Here is a 6,000-nt window from a genome sequence, read left to right on the forward strand (position 1 = left end):
TTAAAGGTTTCTTCACAGTAAGAGCTGTGAAAATTTGGAGTAGACTCTCTCCAGAGGTGGTTCTGGTAAACTCAGTAGATTGCTCTAAAAAATTCTTTCCTAAATGTACATAATATAACTGGGTACTAACATTTATAGATAAAGTTAATCCAGGGAAAATCTAATTGCCTATTAGGGATCACAAAGGATTTTTTCCCCTGCAGTAGCAAATTGGAGCGTGCTTTGCTGGGGTTTTTCCCTTCCTCTGTATCAACTGTGGGTGACGGATTGTGTATATGGGATTGTATTATTATTATTTTTTTTTTTGGTTGAACTAGATGGACATGTGTCTTTTTTCAACCTGACTAACAATGTAACTATGTAACCAAAAACATATATTTTTGGGGGATTTTATGTGATAGACCAACACAAAGTTTTGAACGGTGCTCCGTGAGATGTTCAAAGCTTGGGATATTTTTTTTATAACCTAATCCTGCATTAAACTTCTCCACAACTTTATTTCTGACCTCTCTGGTGTGTTCCTTGGCCTTCATGATGCAGTTTGTTCACTAATGTTCTCTAACAAACCTCTGAGGGCTTCATAGAACAGCTATATTTATACTGAGATTAAATTACACACAGGTGACTTCTGAAGGTAATTTAGTTCCACTAGATTTTAGTTAGGAGTATCATGGTAAAGGGGGCTGAATACAAATGCACACCACGCTTTTCAGATATTTATTTGTAAACAAAAATTGAAAACCATTTATCATTTTCTTTCCACTTCACAATTATGTGCCACTTTATGTTGGTCTATCACATAAAATCTCAATAAAATACATTTATGTTTTTGATTGTAACATGATAAAATGTGGAAAATTTCAAGGGTTATGAATACTTTTTCAAGGCACTGTATATGTGTCAAGGTAAGGGGCTTCAGAGTTTGTGCCTTACTGCTGTCTCCTGAATGCTTATTTTTTTGTTTTTTTAAAGCGGAGCCGGATATTTGAATGGGAACACCATGTTGCAATCACTAGCCTGTTTGGCTTGTGGTTGAGTTGTGGCCTCATTCACCTGAAAAAAAAGTGTGCCACTCAGAGCAAAACATCATAGCCACAGCATATGTATGCAACCCTGTCCAGCTGCCTTTGTAGCATGAGGGGGTGATTGGAGGGTGGTAAAACCACAACTCAACCACTATTTTTACTGACCCCTGTCCTGACTGGAAGTGTAAACTAAGCCTAAGTGGGTCCTGGAGCCTAGAGGCTTTGTAGAGCTTTGGATGGGAAAAGCCTTCATTCTTAAGAGGTATCTTACCTAATAGCCCGAGAGCTCATTAATTAGTCTCAACTGTCCACAGGCTTTTTCTACAGTATGTGAGCTGACTGATGCTCAGGTCTCTCTGATTCTCCCTCTTACTCTCTCTGCTGTGAAAGCCTGCTGCTGGGTGAAAAAGCTGACTGCTGATATAACACTTAAAAATGTGGAGGAGCTTCCTGATTTTTTTTCCAAACGGAATTCAGTAGGGGCAGACTGTTATGCCACGTACACCCAACCGGATTTTGACAGCAAAGGTCCGACAGAGTGAATCCGTCGGACAATTCGATCGTGTGTGGGCTCCATTGGACCATTGCTGTCCAGAAATCTGACGGACTTTAGAAATAGAACGCGTTTCAAATTTTTTCGCCGGACCCAGTTCCTATCGAGAAATTCACTCATGTGTATGCTAGTCCGACAGATGAAAACCGACGCTAGGGCAGCTATTGGCTACTGGCTATGAACTCCCTTATTCTAGTCTGGTCATCACGTTCGAATCCGTTGGATTTTGGTGTGATTGTGTGTGGCCATTCATTCGAAAAGTCAGTCAGAACTCCGCCGAAAGTCCGTCGGAAAGACCGTCGGACCTAGTCCGTCGAAAAGGCTTGCTCGTGTGTACGCGGCATAAGTCAGGAACTGATATGAGTTTATTTAGTGGCATGGATGACCAGATTGTTTGCTTGTTTTATGCTATGGGCATGTTGTACAAAGTAATATGCAAAAGAAAGCATGCAAAATGTTAAAGCTAAATTCTAGGCAAGTATATATAAAAAAAAAAAACACACAAGTTAATGCAACATAGACAGAGGTGAAATGGAGGTCAAAAGGAGGTCCCCCAACAATGATTTCTGAATGATTGTAGCAGTGTCCCATTTTGATCTCAAATGCAAGCTCAGAATGCACCTGAAATAATACTGTAATTGCCCACAAGCCTTATGTATAAAGACAGAATTTAGGTTTTCTACATCATAGAGACAATATGACAAAGGTGAACCACTACTTATTGCAAGAGATGCATTCAAATAAAAACAAAGTTGGATGTTATTAACTGCAAACACAGAGAAATTGTAATTTCCTATTTGAACATAGTCATCTTGGGCTTCTTATGGCACAATGGAACTACAGTATATATGAATTCAGTCTCATAAGCAATTCTATTGACTAGAATTCTGTTGGCCCATTGCCCGTGTGGGCTTTAAGTAAATCCCCATTTCTCCTCAATAAGTAGTCCTGTGTGAATTCTGGAGCTTTCAGTATGGATTTCCTACCACTGGAGTCTTAAAGATAAGAAACCACTTGGTAACTAAAAAAACTGTAAGTCCTGTAAGTCGTGTAGACTAACCCCTAAATATTAGGTCTCCAAAGTCACTGCTCAATTTTCAGAATTTTAACCTGTGTCTGCATTTCATTATCTGCACCCAATGCATACTCTGTGGGCTGATTTCCTAATGGCAAATAAATTGACATTCTGTATTAACTAATCCATATGGTATACAGAGATTGTAATTCACTTTCCTTCCTGCCACAAGACAGTGCTGGTATTTGGCTGTATAGGCGGCAGGGAGATAGTACTTATATGCTTAGACAAAGAATAGATTGTGAGGCTTATAGTACTTGGTCTCGGTGGATACGGCCTATTAGCATACAAGTTGTTATATAGAGCTGCTTGGGTTGATTTTCTAAAGGCATATAGGTCTTTGCAAGGAAGGGGATTTTCTCTATAGTTTAGTGAATGTGATGAAATTTCACTTTGCAAAAAATACCCAGTCATAAAAATAGTCAGCAGAACTTCGTCTCATTTAGTAACCTCTGGGGAAAATTCCTTTGCAAAGTGCAACTTCCCTTGCAAAACAAACAGCCTATTTGCCTTTAGTAAATCAGCACCTATGTATCAATAAATAATTTAGTTAGAAGATTGATTCTTCATAACATTCAGTTTCATGCTTCTCGTGTGGGGCTTAGTGACTTTCAGCATGTCTAGCGGTGTCCTGCAGAGTATAAGTGTAACTAATATTTTTTTTTCTTTTTAGTTATGGGAAACCATATAGCCGTGACAGGAACTGCGTATTCAAATTTGACCGGAAGGCTTGTGAATACATCCTAATACCAAATGAGGACCCAAAAAAGCAATGCTCTGGATATGGCATGGTGGGCTAAATACATTCTGCTGGAACCATCAACAGTGTTATCTCTTTTAAGAATTTGAATGTTGAATTATTGCACCCAGTAGCATGTAAAATAAATAGTTAAATCAAGTATCAAGTAGTGATTTACTGTGTGACTGATTGGAGTAATTTATTATCTCTTCCTGAATATTATTGTAGTGCCGGTACTCCTAACGAGTGCTGGCTATGTATTTAAATTTAGTTTTTTCTCAAAATTATAGTAAGTTTTTGGGTTAATTGTGCTAAATTGTACTTTGGCATCAGTTTGGGCTGTATAGAAGTTCTACCTAGTCATAGGTGGGGTTGTACACCTGTGGGAAGATTCTGGTACAGTATGAAAGGTTCCTACTCCTATCCTTCCAATTATAACCAAGTTTCCAACCCAGTCTGTGTGAGAGACTTTGAAAAGCTAGAATTACCTGTTGGCTGCTAAACACAAACATAAGAATTTATCAAACAGTTAAAGAATCCAGTTGCGAGTGGCTATTCCCTGGATTATGTACAGAGAAAGACTTTTATTGAAGTCAGCAGTTCCAAGCACCTCAGCTAAACTTTACCCTGATACCCTCTATTCCCACCTTAGAGACTAAGTTTGTTCAACTGTTTTATGAAAAATAAAAATCCTAACAAGGAATTCAAGTGTTGGTCTCTACATTTACTGGGTCATCAACCCTGGGAACCCCTAGACAAGGACAACGAGTGGGAGCTGGTGGAGGTAATTGGTAAGCCCATAAAAATTCAGTAGCTCCTTTGGGGGTTAGTGCTACATGTGGGGGGCTCGTAGTCCTGGATTTGCCCTTACCGCCCGCAATGGAGAAAGACATACATGTGAGTTTGTTACATGTGAGTTTATTGGAATAGAGGGTGAAGTTTTGGACTGCGCCATCTTTACTAAGGCAAAGACTTTCACTGTGGTGCATAAGCATGGAAGGAGTCCCACAGAAAGCCTGCGAAATTGCGCAACCGGAGGAACCAGTGGGAGGAGTCTATACCTCTTTCGTCTTCCAGCACGAGGCACTGCGTGAGTGTGTCACGGGAAGAGAGTGGAGTCAGTCACGCTTGCTGAGCTACAAAAAAATAAGTTCTGAATCACTATGTTCCATGTCCCTGGTGTGCCGTCTGTTCCAGGACCTAGGAAGCCATCGGTCAGAGGTCCTACCAGCATGCAGATACCTGGTACCGTACTGACTGACAGGGGAATCCGCCTACTGTTCTGGCTTCATCCACTGTTGCTGGTGCATTAAACAAGGACATTGCTTTTCCTCGGGACAGAGAATCTCCCCCCGTGGTTATGGACACCGCTTCGTCCACTACCATGCCTGCTTTGGAGAAAGTGGGCCCGTCAAAGCCTTCCCGTAACTGCAAGAAAGGACCACACCCCAGTCCGGTTGCAGTGCACCGGAAGAAGGATCACCCGGGAGAAACCAACCCAAGCTACTGGTGAGCAACCTGGGGACCTTATGTGCTAATAGAGGAATCACCGGACTCTGATTTAGATTCCTCCTATTCCTCTTCTGAAGTTGAGAATGTTGAGGAACTGTTTGACGGAATGTATCAAGAACTGTTATGGGCATGTGGGGATGATGTGGCCCCTACCTGTGCTGACATCTCGGGCTGGTTAGCCCTTACCTCAGGGAGTGCGACGCCATGAGCGGAGACCCCATCTGTTAGTGGTGCATTGTTGCCAAAACCTGTAAACCTACCAACGCTTGCAAAGGATGCTACGGCCCTAGTGACAAAGTCCCCGAAAGTCCGAAGTATGAACTTGAATTTCCTTATGTGCCCAAGGAAATCATGGACATTATTGAGGAAAATCGTGAGAAGTGGTATGCGGAAGATGTCTGAAATTATCTTAAAGTTTCAAAGCCACTTCGTAAGAAGGCATTCTGCCAGGAGATGTATGAACGTTTCCTGGGATGTCTGCAACACTGGAGCTATGGTCGGCACATTTATGCGGACAAAGTGGTCATTTGCAGGCCAGATAAACACAGTTCCGTGTACTTTATCACTACCGTGGATGAACATAGAAGAGACTTAGTTTCGCCAGATCCCCGATTTTACTGGTGAACTGTTTTTGAACTGAGCCTTTGATTGCAAAGAGTGTTCTTCTCCCTTTTCATTGCATTCTTCTTGAAAGTATAAGGACTGTGGGTATTTTAGGCAGGTCAGTTTGCGAGATTACCAACTGGGTCACAGTACTTATCTTTCAGAAAAGGACTTTTAGTTACAGTGGATTTATCAAACAGTTAAAGAATCCAGTTGCGAGTGGCTATTCCCTGCATTATGTACAGAGAGAGAGACTTTTATTGAAGTCAGCAGTTCCAAGCACCTGAGCTAAACTTTACCCTGATACCCTCTATTTCCAACTTAGACTCTGAGTTTGTTCAACTGTTTTATGCAAAATAAAAATCCTAACAAGGAATTCAAGTGTCGGTCTCTACAGTTACTGGGTCATCAACCCTGGGAACCCCTAGACAAGGACAATGAGTGCGAGCTGGTGGAGGTAATTGGTACGCCCAGAGGAATTCAGCAGCTCCTT

The sequence above is a fragment of the Lithobates pipiens genome, unplaced genomic scaffold (genome assembly GCF_037356315.1).
Source record: "Lithobates pipiens isolate NorthernLeopardFrog02 unplaced genomic scaffold, aLitPip1_a1.2 Scaffold_25, whole genome shotgun sequence".
In the NCBI taxonomy this organism is placed as follows: Eukaryota; Metazoa; Chordata; class Amphibia; order Anura; family Ranidae; genus Lithobates; species Lithobates pipiens.